A 19,133-nucleotide genomic window follows, 5' to 3' on the forward strand; every position below is an offset into this window, starting at 1 on the left:
TTCTAAACTCTTCTCTCACTCTCACAGGCAAACTTGGCCATCTTTTCTGGGCCTCCACGCTCTTTCGTATTATCTTGTTAGTACTTTTTTTCCATTAGAGTACAGTTGTTCACAGACTGTCTCCCATTCTGCACCTCCTGAACCCCATTCCATTGTGGTCCATGAACATGTGATCAGGATGAGCAAGGACTACGTTTTGCTATGTATGATAGCAAATACACGACATCCTTCCAAGAATACAACACAGAATGCATGGTCAGCCAACATGCATCCTGTTACCCTGCTGTACTCTTGACTTCCCTGTCATCTTGGTTTTCTCTGCTGTTAGGCATTGTGCATAAGAAAGAAGACCTCACTTTCTTTTCTGAAAGTGGGATCCAAAGTATCTTGTACTTCTTGTCAAACCAACATGGGGGCTTTGCCTACTAAGAAAGGGTGCCATTTATACTGCTTTATGTATCTTAAAATTGAGGATTTTTCTTTTGCCTTTGAAAGGTTGGGAAATACAAAAAATGCATACAAATGTAAAACTCATATATCATCTCATCATGCCAAGCCCCCCTCACCTTGTCTTTCCAGTTTATTCTCTCTCAACTCTGTAAGTGAGTGTATAATTATCTCACTAATAATACTATATAACTTGTGTGTGCTGATTTTTATTTAACATTACATCAATAAGCATTTTCTCTTGCCATGATATATCCTCCAAATTTACGATTCTCTTAGAAGGTTGTATAATATTCCTTCTTATAAATATAATTTGTCCAACTATTTTTCTTCTTTCGGGGGATTCAAGTTGTGTTTAACTTTTAGCTATTTAAAATAACTTTTAAAAGTCTGTTTCAAAAATCGATTATAACTGACATTATTTGCAGCAAAGCGGAACAGTTGACATAAACTCAATATGCCAAACAATATACTGTGCTGTACTGGAACACTGTACTGGAGGAGGGTCAAATGATAAGATTGCCAGCCTCAGCTACAACCCTCTTGTGATGCAAGCGGCTGCAGACGGTGCTGTCTGCACATGAGGTAAACCTCAGCCCCGCTTCCTTGGCTACAGCAGATTGAACTGAGAATTGACGCCTGACCCAAAGGCAACCATTCATGGAATATCCAAGTAGCCAATGAAATGGGCTGATGCAAGAGCTCCGCCCCCGGTGGTCAGTTTCCTAGACGATGACCGGCCAGTGGAACAGAACCTCTTTCACGCAATTAGAATTTGGGACCTATTGGGTGTGGGAGAGGGGGAAGTAATGAAACGGTAGGGTGGAAATGGGCAGACACCCTGAGAACCGTCAGAAAGCCCTGTCCACATGGCGCTGGGAGCCATGACAAAACAGGAACAACGGCGTGGAGGAGAAGAAGTGCAGAGAGGGTTTGGCAGCGTGAGCAGAGAAAAGCAGAGGCAGGGCGCAGCTGAGTCACTATACTGGCAGAGCATTAGAGAGGGAGCAACAGATGCCTACTGCTGAAGCAATGTCAAGAAAAACAGGTGGCTGGAGGTATACTGTGTCCTGAACGACATTCCCAGCTCCGCCAGGCAGCTGTTAAAACTGCTTCCTGCTCTTCCCCACTTCCTCCGGTATCCTTGCGATGAACCACGTTAACCCGAGTCACCAGAGCACATCTCTCTTCCTGGCAACCTGAAAAAGCCTGATCAACGCCATGTAATATTCATATCTCTATTATGGCACGTATCAGGTGGCGTTATGATGATTTGTTTTTATGATTCTCCCTGACTACACTCCTTAAGGTCAAGAACTGTGTTCAGTGCCTTCTTAAAACATCCTCAGCAACCGGATAGTATACCAGCACATAGGAGGTGCTGGCGAATCGTTGGATGAATGACTGGAGAAAAGTGTGAGTGTGCATGTGGCCAAAAGAGCCACGGGAAGTTCAGTTAGCATTCCTCTAAAGGAGGTAAGTTTTTGGTTTTTGATTTTGTCTGCCATTCATTTGGGGGTACAAAACCATTTAATGTCATGAATTTTATTTGACACGACGGCTAGGCAAAAATTCAGCTTTAACTTTGTTGTAAATGAGCCACATTAATTTTTTAAACGTATTTATTTACTGAGCCTTCATTGAGTCCTGCCTCATATCAGACATTATACTAAGCTCTTAGTATACATTATACTGTGCTATATGAGGAGAAAGCATGCAATGAGACAGAGTCCCAGCCTTATGGAGCTTTTCAGTCTAGAAAGGAAATCATGTCATCCACACCAAGAAAAATAAAATAATGTAGCGTGGCTGCAGTGGGGCAAAATACTGGGGAAACGTTGCTGAATGCCATTTTAGAGAAGACACTGGAAAGTTACATAGAAAAGGCTAGCTATTAAGGATGTAGCCGTATCTTTTAAAACAGTGGTTAATAATACTCTCTATATTGTCAGTTTAGTAAGACATGATCATTAAACCAAACTTTTCTTTTCTTTTCTCTTCTTTTCTTCCTTTCTTTTCTTTTCTCTTTTCATTCCTTTCCTTTCCTTTTTTCTTAAGTTTATTTATTTTGAGAGAGAGAGAGAGCACAAGCGGAAAAAAAGGCACAGAGAGAGTGAGAGAATCCCAAGCAGGATGCACACCATTAGCACAGAGCCTGACACGGGGCTCCATCCCATGAATCATGAGACCATCACCTGAGCAGAAATCAAGAGTCCGACACTTAACTGACTGAGCCACCCAGGCACCCCAAACCTAGCTTTTCAACATTACTTGGAGTAGAATAGGTTGTGAGCTCCCAAATTTACTTTTTTTCTGGTAATAGTTATCCCCAGTGTCAGAGCAAGGTGTTATTATTACTATTTCAATTGAGATGAGAAATCAATATTTTCTTCAAAAGGAAACTTTGCAAAATAGGACTCTGATATAAGAGTTACATTACTGGCTGATTTTTTTTTTTTTTTAATGTTGATTTTTGAGAGAGCGCAAGCAGGGGAGGGGCAGAGAGAAGAGGACAGAGGATCGGAAGCAGCTCTGAGCGCTAAAGTCAATGAGCCGGATGTGGAGCTTGAGTTCTCCAACCAGGAGATCACAACCTGAGTTGAAGTCCCTCACACAACCTACCGACTAAGCCACCCAGGCACGCCAATGGCTGATGTTTATTAATAAGCCGAATGTGTCCAGTTTGGCAATATGGGGTTATAATATCACTGTGCTTCCTTGCTGATAACATGTCAGCAGTTTGGTTGAAACTTCAAATTGTGACTCCAATAGCAAAACAACATGTATTTTACTGTATTCAAACTTTGAAGCTTAGTTACTCAGATATTGGAGTTAAAAAAAATGATATTGTTGAATTTATCATCGTATATTACATTTATATTTGAGAAGCATCTTCCTGGAGAACACTCAGATTAGCAAAGGAGCCTCTTCATGGTTTCTGAAATTAAACTTTGAAATAGAATTTCCTGTTACTCAAACTTTCGGTCTACTTTCAACTCTGGCACAAATCTAACTGAAGAGTATCCTGGGTGTTCCAGGCATGCTGTCTAAAAAACGGTTACTATTTGCAACCACTCCCTTATGTGAATCAGGATTTTCTCAATACTGTGCAAATAAAATAAAATACAGAAGCAAACTGAGTATTAAGACTGATATAAGCCTGTAATTGACATCCCTTATCCCTGATTTAAAGTTTTCACGTTATATTTGCACAACAGAGTCAACTGTGTTGTTTTTACCTGCTGGGCATCCCTCCTTCCTTCTGGTAGCAGCACCTCTGCTTCCCTCTGAGGCACCACCTGCCTCCACACTCAGTCTGTGGGGACCCTGGGCTTACGCAGGACCCCCCAGGGCCACTCAGTAGGCACCATTGTCAGACCACAGTGACAGGTGAAGGGATAGGCATGTGAGCCAGGCCAGGCCACTGAGGCTTCATTCTGAGACTGTGTTGGGCTCTCATAGGAAGGAGATTGCAACTGATAAAGATGATTGTAAGCTCAGAGCTGCTGGGGCCCATCACAGGGAGGAAGCCCTTCTTGAGAATTGAGCAGCCAGTAGAGAGGGTGCTGAACTGCATGGCAATGAGCAAAAAGCTTTGATCTATTCCTTTAGCCTCTCCTGAATCCCAGAACCATTTCGACTCAGGTCATGATCTTGAGTTTGAGCCTCGTGTCAGGCTCTGTGCTGACGGCTCAGACCCTGAAGCCTGCTTCGGATTCTGTCTCTCTCTCTCTCTCTCTGACCCTCCCCTGCTTGCGGTCTGTTACTGTCTCTCTCAAAAATAAACATTAAAAATTTTTTTCTTAAAAGTAAATAAACCTTTCTCATTCCCTACTTTTTGTTTCTTCCCTGAGTTAGTTGAGATCGGATTTTCTGTCACTTGCACTCGGAAAAAAATCTTCACTAATGTGCAGACAATGATCATTTTTCCCATTGGTTAATTTAAGAAGAAGCAAAATGTAATAAAGCTGAGATTATAAAAGTAAGTCTGTACCAATAAATCATCACTTCTCTTGGTTATATACATTCAGTTTCATGCAGGGATCACTTGACAAAAGTTCTGTTGAACTATAAAAATTTAAAAACAAATGTAAAATGCAAAAATATAACATGTGTACAACCCCCTGGCCTACAAAACTAAGGTCAAGTCCATGCATAGTAAGTCATTCCAGACCATTTGCCCCCTAGCCTGACCTACCTTTCCAGCCTCAGGCCTTATACCCCCTCCTTGCTGGAATTCTAGCACTCTCTCTAGCTGCCTTTGCCCCTCAGCTCTTCAAAGTCTTGCTTAGCTTGTGTCTGCTCAGAATACCATGCTTTTCTATTGTTGGTTCTATTGCTCCTTCTTTATGGTTCAGTTAAATAGCACCTTTGCAAAGTCTTCCAGAATCTCCCCATGTAAAACGAATTGCTCTTCCTTCTGGTTGGCCGCCATCACGGTCTGACCTATGTTGTTGCGGGGCGTACATAAATGCCTTTGTTCTAATCCAGAGTCTCATGAGCAGGGTCTACTTCTTATTCATATGTGTATCCTTCTTGTTTCAACTCTGGCACCTACTCGATGCTCAATGCATATTTGTCAAATGAAATGTCAATGCTGGGGCTTGGAGCATCTTATACTCTTATTGCTTTCCTGGGTGCTACAGACCCTTCTCATCTAGGGTTCCGAGGGACCTGTATACACATAGTAGCAGTACCATCAACATTCAAAGTCACCAAATACCATAAATGACCTGTGTGCCACCCGTTCAAAGAGTCCCAGTCCAAGGATGACTTTTATTAGCTCTATTTATTGGTCCAAACATAAACTGCTTGGTTTTAATGGGGCCTTGAGCCAAATATAGTACTGCACAGATCAAAGAACCTCCAAGGCTATTCATTGCTGTGGATGCCACCATTCTCCATCAATTTGTATTTTGGCTTAGTGGTCTAGTAGTTTTCCCTGACTTGTCTCTATTTATCACAGGAATGGGAGATGCTTATCCAAGGAATTTACAAGTATTTCACAACACATTCAACTGTCAGGAGGCTTGCATCATATCCAGCCATGCTGGGTGTGTCACCATCTTGGGGCATCACTCATGCCTCGTGTCACCTTCATTGGACTGCTTAATTGACTTGTGTGTTTTAGGCCATCTGAGCTGACAGTGACTTCCCGTGCTGCTTTCGTGAATATTGACCACTCTCAACTTAAGTTGGACTTGTTGGGCAGCATGAAATGTCCTGAAACTGTCCTTTTCCTTTTCTGGATGGACTTTCTTGGGGATCAAGCACCCTGCCCCACTACCTGTTGAGGGAAGACTATGACAATGGACACTTTACCCTGTGTCACAGTCAAGCCATCCTCATGCTTGGAAGGGAATGTTTGTCTAGCAGAATTCATTTGTCTAACTGGTGGGTAATTGGTTTTGATAGCCCAGTTCCTACTGAATGATTAAGAGTGTTTTCTTTGTGAAAACAGCCTTGCCAGAGGAGTGACAATAGACATGCTAGGGTTGTTGGGATGCCCCAGGGCCAGTCCAGACTCATCAACACCAAACTCCTACCTTTGGGGCTGAATTCTGCTGGATTGTCAGTGGGAGTAGGGAGGAGGCAAGGGAGGTGACAAGGTTCTATTCCCTTGGGCATTCCTACTTTGTTGGACAATGCAAGCAACTTGCAGGCTGGAGAACACTATTTGGGACATGTGCTAACATAACCACCCTGATTTTCCAGTAGTCAACCATCTGAAATCATTTTATTTTCAAATTGATCTTTTTTTGTTGATTTGGCCATCTGTTGGTAACCCTCTCTGGGTTTACCCAGTTACCCCCTTCCTGGCAGTTGTGACCAGGGAAACATTACAGGAATCATAAAATCAAAGAGGGAGAGGGATGCTTAGAGTACATGTGTTGCTTTTTGGGGATTAAAACCTAAAACATTCAGGAAAAAAAAAAATTTCCCTCCCATTCTCTTTAGATCTTTTGTTGTTGTTTTACTGAAAATGTACAATTACACCTGTTTTAGAATGTGGAATGAAATAACTAAGAAAATATGATCGTAAATGGCTACTCTGTGATCTTGGGAATCCATTCAGGGTATTCTATTGTTAAGAAAAGGGCAGGAGTTGGGGGTGCCTGGCTGGCTCGGTCCATAGAGCATGCAACTCTTGATCTTGGGGTTGTGTATTCAAGCCCCACATTGGGTATAGAGGTTATGAAGAAAGAAAGAAAGAAAGAAAGAAAGAAAGAAAGAAAGAAAGAAAGAAAGAAAGAAAGAAAAAGAAAGAAAAAGGCAGGAGTGTTGGAGTCTGCTGGGCATGGGTTCGAATCCTATCACTGCCAGGCTGAGAGACAGAATATGTATCAAAGTACACAGTTCCTAATAGTGTTGTTTTTTTGTACTCAAAGAACATTTTAAAATGTGAAACTAAATAAAGAACATTATTCTTGAACCCTTGCTACGTATATACACTATGCAGGAGTAAACTGCTTACTATCCCCAGAGATTCTACCATCTTTGTAAGAGAAGGCAGTGGTCCGCAGCCCCCTCCTTTGCTTGCGGACTTCCCCTTGTTGCATTTCGATCTTGACATTGGTGGGTGTCTTCCCGTATCCTCAAAGGACTTATGGTTTAGTGGACACTGAGAGTAGCATCCACTTGTTCCTGCAGGGATTTGAAACAAGGGGCTTATTGGCCATCTCACTCAAAAGGCCCTAGACAGAGAGAAGGAGAAGGAGGAAGTCAAGAGATTTGGGAGTTGGAAGGAGATGAGTACTCTCTGTATCTGCCTGGCAGAGGAAAAGCTCCTAAGTGCAGAAAACATAATGACTGCCTTTGTTTGCTGGAAGGTTGCTGGTGTCTCTGGTTTTCAAGTTTTTGCCTGCTTCTATGAAGCAGGCAGAAAGCAAAAGATGTTGGATTCCCTTGAGTCCAGCAATTTGTAATGCCATGATATTAAAAAATTATTTTCATTTGTTGGAATGCAAATTCAAGAGGGAAATGTGGGATTGTTGCGTAAATGCGTGGTATTTTTAAGCCTGGTAAGTCAAAAGCGTTATAACCTTGTAAGAAAGCCACAAAGTGTGAAACATTTTCATGCTATTAGCCTCATAGAGTCATCTTAATCATGTAATGCGCACTCAAAATATCGCAGGCGTTTCTCCTCCTGCCCCTTTTCCATTTCGAGTCGGGGAGGGCAAAAGAAAAGTCTTTTCCTCCCCTTATGCTTCAAAAAATGTTAGTAGCTACCTTTGTGTAATTGATTTTCATACAGAGGTAAAGGCACGGATTCTGCTTTGGCTTGAATGCCAGCTCCACCTTTTATTAGAAGCCTCTTAACCTTGCAGTGATGTGGTTTCGTATAAAATGGCGTTTTTGTGAAGATTCAGTGAGGGCATGTGTGAAGTGTTGGCAATGGAAGCCTTCTGTGACTGTAATCCATTCTTCTTCTATTCCATCAGTTTATCCTCACAAACATTTTATGAGGAAGATAAAGCAGGCGTCGTTAATGTCCTGGTGGGGAAGAGAAAACTCAAAATGACACAGTACCTTTCCTGGGAGCACATATTTCGTAAGTTACAGAAGTGGGATTCAAATTCAAGTGTTCTGGCTTTCCACCACATCTCCCCGAATCTCAGGAAATTCTACATTTTTTATATTCTCCTTAATGCTCAGGGAGTGAATTGAGTTCACCTATTGGCAGAATAGGGCTTCTTCACAAATATGTAATTATTGGTTGAATAGAACTAAGAAGCAGGTTTTTACCTAAAGTAGTATTTGGTCAACATTCCCTGATACGATATCACAGACATTCAAGCATTTTACAAGAATATTTTTCCCTTTTAGAGTGTGCCGCTCTGGATCTTGGGGTTGTGAGTTCGAGCCCCATGTTGGGTGTAGAGATTACTGAAAAATACAAAACTTGGGGTGCCTGGGTGGCTCAGTCGGTTACGCGTCAGACTTCGGCTCAGGTCATGATCTTGCGGTGTGTGAGTTCGAGCCCCGCGTCGGGCTCTGTGCTGACAGCTCAGAGCCTGGAGCCTGTTTCAGATTCTGTGTCTCCCTCTCTCTCTCTGCCCCTCCCCCGTTCATGTTCTGTCTCTCTCTGTCTCAAAAATAAATAAATGTTAAGAAAAAAATTTTTTTTTTAAATACAAAAATAAAAAAAATATATTTTCCCTTTTAGAGTAACCAAGTGTTTTATTATTATCTTTTAGGTTAGATTAAATAAAGACCACTGGTGCTTGAAACACTACTATGCCAAATCCACCAACTAAGTGTGAACAGGTTCACATGCCCGATGATAGAACAAAAGCCACATTACAAATGATGCAGTCATTGAAAATGAAGCATTTGCACAATCTGAAAGTATGATTAATCTTGTAGCAGATTGATTTCCATATCTCTTGTCCATAATGTGGTTATTCTCACTTTTCATCAAAAAACTGAAGCCTGAATCACGCTCCTGGGGCCTGAAGAAGAGCATCTACGAGAGGAAACTAAACCTTGGAAGACCTCTCTTCATTTTGTTGAAACCTTGGAAGCCCCTGAGCTCGAAGGGGGTGGGGAGGGGGGAGTGATGGTGAATCCAGAGGGAGAGGGAGGTAGTCAAAACCGGCTGCAGCCTGGAAGGACAAAGCTGAGGGACAGGAGCTGCGGGGACAGAGTGCTTGTCAGGAATAGATAAGGTTGCCGTGAGGAAAGTTTGTACTATTTCTTTTAAGTTTTAAGGAAATATTTCCAAGTTGATTTCACAGAATTTTATCACTGGGAGAAAATTTAGAACTTTTGAGCCATTTTTTTTCACTTTTTTTTTTTTTTTTTTGGTGGATTGAGACCCAGAAGGATCAGTAGTTTCCCCAATGTCACAGTGCAAGTAAAACATGGCCACGTCAAGACTAGGTCTTTTGACTCCCTTTTTGATTGAATCCTGAACTTGGTACATTGTTGATACTCCACAAATACTGGAAAGAAGGAAGGAGGGAGGAAGGGAAAGAAAAGGAGGGAAGGAAGGAAGCAAGGAAGCAAGGAAGGAAGGGCTTTTTCATTTGTGGACCTCAGTTTTGTACCCCAAATTAAGAAAAAGGCAAAAGACATTGTGGTGCGCTTTGTAGTTGGGCACAGAAATTTAGAAAGCCAAGTTTCTAGTTATGGTACAGATTGAGAAATATCAGAGAAATGACCGCACTTCTTTTTTAATTTTTCCATTTACCAAGGGATAATCATTCATCATCGATGTGTTTGATCAGAAGGTCAGGTTCTGAAGCCAGCCGCAAGATGAAGGCCACAGATAATCAAAACTGCCCTTGAAACTCTCTTAGGGAGGAGCCGTGCCAGAAACTGGCATACTGTTTCTCAGCTAACACCTCCCCCCATCCCTGTCTCTCTCTCTCTCTCTCTCTCTCTCTCTCTCTCTCTCTCTCTTATAATCAAACTTACAAAAGTTAAATGCATGTAAAATTTGCCTTCACTGTTCTACTTAGTCTACAGGGAAGACTGAACTAAGCACTAATAAAATATTCTAGAATCAAGATCTATATTAAGGGTATTTATTTAATTTGGTGGAGCATCTTAGTTAAAGAAGAGATGACTAGCGTCTAGAATCAGATAATTTTTTTTTTTTTTTTTTTTTTGCTGTGGAGGCTTCAAAAGGGGGAATTTTTGTATGAATGTGCCTGAGAAAAGGAAAATGAATTTTATGACTACTGAATTTAGAGAAATTTAAATGCAAAAGGAAATCAATCTCTGCTGCCCTTGCCCTCCTCTCCCCCTCCCTTAAGCAACGAAAACAAAATTCCTGGTTTTCTCCAACTTCCTCTTCAAGACTTGATTCAGGCATCAAAACCTTCTATGGCGACCAGTTTCCTCAACAAACTGCTTGGTGCTCTTTCTGCCTCCCTCTTCCTCTTCCTTTCCCTTCCTCCTACCCACTTCTCCTCCTAAATCTCCATCCCACTCTTGTTTGTGTAGCAGCTCACAGTGGACACAGACCATGGTCTTAGGGAGGCCTTGGTAAAAATTTATTAAAAATTAATCAACTCCCGTAGACACTACAGAGGACTTTGGACAGAGATCTAGCTGATTTCCTGGAGCAGTACCTGGGGAATAATTTTTTTGGCTCCAAAAGGATGATATTTTAAGTTGTTATATATTTGCTGATCTTGGGGAGATTGTTGGAACCATCCAGTGTGCACAGGAAGCTTGGGCTCTTGGCCCAGTCGGCTCAGAGTCTAAATATTTGGAGGATGAATACTTGGAAGTGCATTTAAACATTTAAAGCATTTTATTTGTTTTTCCAGTAAGTTTCATTGTTAGTGTGATATAATTCTGCAGTAAGACTCTATCTACTGAAGGCATAGGCCTCCTGGACAAGTCCAGGCCCAGGCTCCACCTTGAGTCTTGACTCAAAGCCAGAGGTGTATGTCTACTGGCCAACGTCCATGCCCCTGAAGTGGGTTATTATTACAGTCATTCACCATCAATGCCCATGTTCTAAAGCCATGTTAAGGGTCTGACCCAACTCTGCACTGGAACCAAGAATGGAACTTACATACACACACACACACACACACACACACACACACACACACACACACATCATTTTCCAAACCAAATGCTGTAGTGGTTCCTTACTTTTGTCAGTACTGGATCTTTACAACTATTGCCAACTTTCAGCTCTACCCTGATGATCATCTGTGGTCAGTTTTCCTCTCCAGCCTACCAGGCAACATACCTCTGGGCTGGTAAATGCTTAGAGAATACAAATTAATATGAACGCATTAGATTATGTAAAACATAATTAGGGAAGCAAATTTGCTATAAAAGCAGCCTATGTGTTTATAGAACTCTGAAGCAATTGTAAGCAATTGGAGGATTGTCCATGTTTTTTAGACCCACAGATATACTCTAGAACCTAAATTACATGAATCGTTTGCCCATCCCAATCAAATTATCTAGATAATTGCTAAATACCTACTTTGCTGTGCTATAGAGTCACAAGCTCTTGTTGTCTCAATGGGATGGGAGCGAGCATCGAGTTCATTTCTGAAATTTGAAGTAGAAACGGGTGGGGTGGGGTGAGTGTGGGTGTGCACCTGGTCTGTTCATTGCCACAGCAAGGTGTCTTAGACAACACGGTAATAACCGTCTTGATAGAATTGGGGATGTGATAGCAACAGTAAAAATTATATTAAACTGGGCCTGATGCCAGACTGTCAGCCTCAGATAAACAAAGTACAAGAGAAACATTTCAAAAGGGACTTTTGTGAATCAAGGAAGCAAAACAGGCCAGAGAGGTACTCGCTTGAAGGGACAATGCTTTCACCTCTTTGCAAAAGCTTTGCCCGACCTAATTAAAATGCCCAATCTAATTAAAAATCTAACCGTAATCCCTCTGGAAGCCTCTTGCTCCACCCCTTTCCATTGTCAAGATGCTCAGTAGGGCATCCCACAGCTGAAAACTTATTGAACCGGAGTCTATTTGAGCACACACATATAATTCCTAGCCGACTGAGTTGGAGCAAGGACGCTGGTGATTCGTCCAGTGGATGGTGGTGTCTCACTCAGCAATGATGTATGACGTGGATTCGTACAGAGTGGCCATCTGCCATCGGGGAGGGCGGTAGACAGAATCTGTTCCACTGTGGCAGATGATTCCCCAGTGCTGGCCAGCTGGCTTCAAGTGGACGAAGTTGGACAGGCCAAGTGATGCCCCAGCAACCCTCTGGGGAAATAAGTCAAGGGCTTCTTCCTTATGTGCCTAAACTTATTTCCGTCTTCTTCACTCAAACACGTACCCCATGGAGCCGACATGAAACAATATAATTTGGAATGTGGGGAAGAGAGAGGAGGCATGTGCCCATCATAAGGGCTAGCATTTGCTGGTCTTAATAGGAAAGGTAACACTGAGTTTCCTGGTAGCCTGGGCAAAGAGGAGACCTGATAAATCATAGTTCATGTTATCTGAGAAAAGAAGCAAAATCATTTCTTGGAAGAAATAAAGCTTCTGAACACAGTTGTCAAATCTATTTTTGACATTTGACTTGATAGAGCGGAGAAGATAAATTTTTCAGAGTATGTGTAACAAAATGTCAAACTGCTTGAATGCTCAGCCTTCTGGCAGGGAAAGGACCAGAACACAATGAATAATGAGAAGTAGGCAGCATTCAGCAGTTCTGACATTGGTTGATTTAACTTTGCCCTCTAACACTTGCCTCTCAAATTCTATGTCAAAGAAGTATCTGCACCCCCATGTTCATTGCAGCCTAATTTTTTAAAGTGTTTTTTTTTTTTAGATACAAATTTAACACTGCAATTAAAACCAAGTCTTGGGGCGTCTGGGTGGCGCAGTCGGTTAAGCGTCCGACTTCAGCCAGGTCACGATCTCGCGGTCCGTGAGTTCGAGCCCCGCGTCGGGCTCTGGGCTGATGGCTCAGAGCCTGGAGCCTGTTTCCGATTCTGTGTCTCCCTCTCTCTCTGCCCCTCCCCCGTTCATGCTCTGTCTCTCTCTGTCCCAAAAATAAATAAACGTTGAAAAAAAAAATTAAAAAAAAAAAAAAACAAGTCTTGAATGTCTTCATATTCAAAACACAGGGCACTTACTTTTCTCTGCATTGTTAGGCAAAAACATAAAAAATATAAATATTTGTTTCTACTCAGGAAGGAAGACAATCAATAGAAATATTTTCTTTTTTAATAGAAATATTTTCTAGGGCGCCTGGGTGACTCAGTTGGTTAAGCATCTGACTTCAGGTCAGGTCATGATCTCACAGTTCGTGAGTTCAAGTCTCACACTGGGTGAGCTCCAGCCCTACTCAGGGTCAACACAAGCCCCGCTTTGGGTGAGCCCCGCTTCTCTCTCTCTCTCTCTCTGTCTCTGTCTCTGTCTCTCTGCCCTCTACTCACTTGTGCCCTCTCTCTCCCTCTTTCAAAAAAAGAAAAAGAAATATTTTCTAATTTATTCTTCATTGCATACCCACATATATACTCACTTGCACAAATTCACATTCATCAAAAAAAGCCCCCCGCAATAAAAACAAAAATAACAAAATAATCCTTCAAGTCATACCTACACTTTGCATTTAAGCAAACAAACAAAGATCCTGGGAGTAAGTGCAAAATGCAAAGCTCATTGAAAGAAAAATGGCGAACAATATTATTAATATACTAAGTATTAATAGATGGTGTTCTCTGCTTCTCTAGAACTTTGGGACCATATTTGTGGCCACATTATTTACAATTACAAAGACATGGAAATAATCTGAGTGTCCATCAATGGATGAATTGGATGAGAAAATATGGAGTCTATATGCAATGGAATATTATTCAGCCATGAGAAAGAAGGAAATCCTGCCATTTGCAACGGCAAATGGACCTGGAGGGCATGATGCTAAGTGACATAAGTCAGACAGAGAAAGACAAATACTGTCTGATGTCCCTTATATGTTGAATCACAAAGGAAGGAAGGGAGGGAAGGAGGAAGGCAGAAAGGGAGGGAGGGAGGGAGAAAAAAGAGAAAGAAAAAACAGAAATTCATAGAAAAAGAGACCAGACTTGTGGTTACTAGAAGCCAGGGATGCTGGGTAGGGAAATTGGAGGAAGGTGGTCAAAAGGTACAAACTTCCAGTTATAAGATAAATAAGTCCTAGGGATGTGATGTACTAAATAATGACTAGAGTTAACATTGCTCTATAGTATGTAGGAAAGTTGTTAATAAAGTCCTAATAGTTGTCATCTCAAGGAAAAAAAAAAACAATCATTTTTTTCTCTTTTTTTCTTTTCTATCTGTAGGAGACGATCAACGTGAACTAAACTTATTGTGGCTATCATTTCTTATGTCAATCAAATCATTACGCCATACACCTTGACCTTATACAGTGCTGTACGTCTATTCTATACCAATAAAACTGAAAGAAAAAAAAAGACCAACCTAATAAAATATTGATTTTTACCTTTTTCTCTTTGTATATCTGTATTTTCTACAATTTTCCCACAGTGAAGGCAGAGGGCATTGTCATGCAAACGTGCTGGTTCTGAGTATCTTGGACCTGAGATCCTTTCCTCGCCCTTTCTCCCCTGGCTTGGATTCAGGGCGCCTGACGCTCCAGGCTCACGTTCTCAGGCCCCTTGTCAGCTGGCTCCTAACCGGGTTTGGCCCACAGGAGGGTCTGGTGGGCGCGTGGAGAGCAGGAGGAAGGGGAAGTCGGGGTGTTTCTCCCTCTCCCGCTGTACTGAGGTGGCGTCTCTGGCAGCTGCTGCCTCTCTCCCTTGGCTCCAGCTCCCGGCCGGCCGGAAGCCTGTCATAGTCCCAGCTTCCTCTGGGCAATCCCGGGCCCTGGGCTTGGGTGGCACCACCTCCTCCCTTTGTCTCTCCAGCCCAGGAGCGGCGGCAAGTTCCTGCTGTGGCTGGTCTCTGGATTGCCTCACAATCCCTTGTTTGGCTTCTCCATTTCTTTCATCTCCTCGCATTAAATTTCCTCTGTTTTAAATATTCAGAGTGGTTCCTGTCTTCCTAGCTGGGCTCTGACACAAAGGAACAAAAATGTGTTTGAAACACAAGTGAACGGGGCAAAGAATGTGGAAGAATTTGAGTCGGAGAAGGTCAAGAGGCATGTCCAATCGCGGTGCGCCAATTGGAAAGGGCTTCTGGTCACCTAAGGACTTTTTTAGGCACATTTATACACACACACACACACACACAAATAGCAGTTTTAGTTAGAGTTGTCGGCGCTGGGAGTAAAGGATAACAGTACGTAAGATCCAGGGGAAAACAAAAACAAAACCAAACCAAAAACTGAACAAACCCAAAGGATTCAGAGTTCTAAGTCATGAATTCAAGTTCCGACGTGTGGTGGGTATTGTGGTCGACTCTGCAGCACCCATTCCACCCCTCCCTCGCGGCATAGCAACCGTGGGGTTGGGAGGAGACCGATCCAATCCTCAGCTCTGGGCAGTGGCCTCGATCGACATGGTCATTGGCTCACGCATGGATATGTATCCCATCCTAAGCCAATCAGCATGTGGCATTCCCTTGGCCCCTGATGTGATTGGATAAAGAAGTCCTTTCTCCTTAGTGTGGCAGGACCTGAACCGGCTTCAGCATTTGCTACTAAATGGAAAAAGAGCCTGAGGACAAAGCTGACACACAAAAAAAGGGTGAATCCAAGGGAGTCAGAATAAAACAGAGCAGGATTTCTAATCAAACTGTGCCGGAAGCCCACTGCCCCACAAGACTTTTTCTGTTACAGGAATTTCTACAGTTCCTTTAGTGTTGAGTTCATTTTGGCTTGTGTTTTCTGTTACCTGCAGCCAAAAGCATGCCAGTAGATACATAGAAATGTTGTCTCATTGGCTGTGTGTCCTTGGGCCAGTCACTTGATCTTTCTGGTCCTCAGTGTTCTCATTTATAAAATGGAACTAGTAAGACAGTTTACCTCAAGGAATTTTTGTGAGGATTAAGTGAGGTAATAAATGAGAAAGTGCTTTGGCAATTGTAAGCAGTTATTTAAATCTTTTTGTTATCACATAAAATTTTACACATAGCACATTATCACACATAATGTGTTTGGCTAATATATGATTTATTTCCATTGTTAACATCGTTTTACGTCCCTCCTACATATACAGAACTTATTTTATCAAGCATATAGTTGTATAATACCTGCTTTATTGCTGTATCACAAGGGTGCATCAGGATTAATCAGCAATAACCATTATTTCACTCTACGGCTCTAAATCATTTACTTTTGAAGTCCCAGGTGGCCCATGGAAGCTCGAGAGGACTTACCTCAAAACTCTCAGCCACGTGGAAATGAACTGAGTAACCCTTTGTGTGACCCCCTCGGCACTCACTTGTAAACGTGCGGTTTTGTCATTGCTGTCTGGAGCAGAGCGTTCAAGTGGGCGCGTGACATTCCGCCCCACGTATGAAAGTTTAGGTGCGTCCGAGAAGGACCAGCTGGTCACTTCTGCCCTTGGATTTTCGTGGAGCTGCTGCCCCGAGGATGTTGGGAACATGAAGGGTAGTTTAGGCATGAACCTTCAAGAGGGCTGTAAAACCAAGAATTCCCAGGAAAGCAGCACACGGGTGTGTAGATTTTTGTAATAACAAAATATGAAGGGCAATTAATTTATCAAGGCTAATTAGATAAGCTCTCTAACAATTAGGGCAATGAAAATAAAGCCACAAAAGGAGTATGCTTTATGTGTGTTTTCCCTCCAATAATTGGCGTATTTTAGGACAAGACCCAGTATGGCCTTGTGAACGTGACAGGTCACGGCAGGCAGGAAGTGACTGGGTCTGAGAACTGGGGCGGGGACAAGCCCAGGGGACCGGAGCTGCAAGTGCAGCCTTGGTCTTGGTCGCCCAGCACGGCTGGTGTAACTTGCAAATGGACCTCCAGCTCCCTCTTCTCTGTCTGCCCTCCCAGTGAGCCGGCTCTAGTCCCCATCCTTTTCACTGGTGCTAGTCTCTCTGCCCCCAGGCTCACCCCCTCACTGCCCCCAACTCGCCTCTAGTCTTCATCCGGCTGTAATGTTAACAGTCATTTTTAAAAATTATACTATGCTGCCCCACCCCCACCCTCCCTTAAAACTTTCACTGGCTCCCTATGGCTTGTCCTATAAAGCCCAGCCTCCGAGCATGGCCAAACATTGTAGGGTGTGACTCCTCTGAACAACCAACCCGGCTTCTCTCCCACCCACCCTTTCTCACCCTCCCCAACTTCCTTCCAAACCAAATCAGAGATGGTCAGAACTCTTTAAGGCCAGTGGTTGTCACATTTTTATGGTCATATGAATTACTAGTTTAAAATACAGTTTTCTGGGCCACATCCTCACAGGATTATTATCCAGAGGACTGGGCCCGAGAATCTGAAATTTCCTAAGAACTTTGGCCAAGCCAGGTTCCGGTGGCCCTTGGACAGCCTTTGGAGAAACATTGTATGATATCACTTGACACATGAGTAGACCACTTCTTCCCTCCTACATCTGCCTCCACTAGAAGTGCTTGTGCCAGGGGGGAAGGCACTGGGAGGGGGCAAGCTTCAGGTCTTTTGAGCTGTTTCCCCAGGATCTGACACAGTGCTCGGCACGCACGAATCTCTTGATGTGTGCTAAGCGAATAAATGAACCCCAGCAGAACCAGTATCTTGAAAATAAGAAACGGATAGAAATCAGGGACCAGGGCACGCCGGAAATGTTGGAGATGCGAGGGTGCGTTGGGGGAGTTGTGAATAAACAACACTGGTCCCTGGGCACCAGGTGGAAGGAGGGTCCTGCTCTGTGGTGGTGGAAGGGAGGGGGTTAACAGTGGCATATTAAGGCGGGGAATCTGGCACAAGGAAGGACAATAGGACTGTTAGCCTGGGAGGGGTCTGGAAGACTATACAGTCAGCCTCAGGCTAGAAAAGGGTGGTTTGGTTCTGGGTTCCAGATGATTGCTCTAGAAAGCAGCAGTTGGCAATTTTGTCTGCCAATTAGGTTGACCTGGAGCAGTGTGTTTGGAACCACTTGAAGAAACAAAAGTCAGATTTTCACGCTCCAACCCAGAGTCACTGAGTGAGACTCTGCACATGTGTGGAAGGGACAGCAAAATCTTTATACCAGGCGTTCTGAAACTTTACCATCATGTGTCTGTGTTCGAGGTTTTCCCCCCATAATTATCCTGGTTGTCACCTGGTGGGCCGTTTCTATTTAAAGAATCACATTTGTTTTTGTTGTTTTTTTAGCTCAAGGAAACGTTTTCTATTATTATTCCTTTGCTTATCTCTTCAGCTCCGCCTCTGTTCTCTTTGTCTGTAACTTCTATTAGGTGGATGATGGAATTTCTGGGTGTAACTTCTAAAATCTCCTGACTCTTATTTTACTATTTCGATTTCTCTTTTCTTTTTTTTTTAAATTTTTTAAAATGTTTATTTATTTTTGAGAGAGACAGAGACAGAATGCAAGTGGGTTGGGACAGAGAGAGAAGGAGACACAGAATCTGAAACAGGCTCCAGGCTCTGAGCTGTCAGCACAGAGCCCGACGCGGGGCTCGAACTCACGAGCTGCGAGATCATGACCTGAGCTGAAGTCGGACGCTCAACTGACTGAGCCACCCAGGCGCCCCTCTCTTTTCTTTAGTACAGTGTTCTGGAACAATTTCTCAGCCCACTCTGCTAGCTAAGGGTTACATCCTGCTAGGTCTTTTCTGTTATTCAGCACATCTACTGAGATTTATATTTTGATAATGTATTATTCATTTTTACAATCTCTAAATACTTATCATCACAATAGCTTTTTCTTGCTCAGGGAACATATTATCATTTCTTAGTTCTTTATAATATTCCATGTACAGTACTTCTTTCAAAATTTTCTTCTGCTTATTTTATTTATACTGTTTCTTCAGGTGTTGGTTTTTAGATTTGTTTGGTTTAGATTTAGTTTGGTTTTCTTTCATAATTTTGGTTTTCCTTAAATATTTGGTGATTCTGGATTGTGCACGCATTTTTGTATTTGATAACCTATGTTTCTTCTAGATCAGGGCCAGCAGACTATGACCCATGGGCCAAATCTGGCTGCTGCTTGTTTTGAAAATAAAGGTTTTTTTCAACACAGACACGCTCATTCATTTACATGTCATCTTTTATGCCAGGATGGCACTGAACAGTCCACAAAGCCTAGAATATTATCAGGCCCCTTACAAAAAAAGTTTGCCAGTGCTGCTG

The 19,133-nt window shown here is 42.7% G+C and overlaps 2 long non-coding RNA genes across 3 annotated transcripts; one reads left to right on the forward strand and one right to left on the reverse strand.

Annotated features, from left to right (window-relative positions):
- The first annotated feature begins 880 nt into the window (after nt 1–880).
- On the forward strand, nt 881–14,383 carry LOC109499211. 2 transcript variants are annotated; one of them, XR_006597140.1, is made up of 4 exons: nt 881–1,923; nt 7,890–7,999; nt 8,646–8,796; nt 14,218–14,383. It is a non-coding gene; the product is annotated as an uncharacterized LOC109499211 (long non-coding RNA). The 2 variants fall into 2 exon arrangements; XR_006597141.1 differs by lacking the exon at nt 8,646–8,796 and having other exon boundaries at nt 885–1,923.
- Nucleotides 7,718–15,114, reverse strand: LOC109499212. The gene is made up of 2 exons (XR_002156424.3): nt 14,379–15,114; nt 7,718–7,941 (listed from the first exon to the last, which is right to left on the reverse strand). It is a non-coding gene; the product is annotated as an uncharacterized LOC109499212 (long non-coding RNA).
- Nucleotides 15,115–19,133: the final 4,019 nt, after the last annotated feature.

The sequence above is a fragment of the Felis catus genome, chromosome B1 (genome assembly GCF_018350175.1).
Source record: "Felis catus isolate Fca126 chromosome B1, F.catus_Fca126_mat1.0, whole genome shotgun sequence".
In the NCBI taxonomy this organism is placed as follows: domain Eukaryota; kingdom Metazoa; phylum Chordata; class Mammalia; order Carnivora; family Felidae; genus Felis; species Felis catus.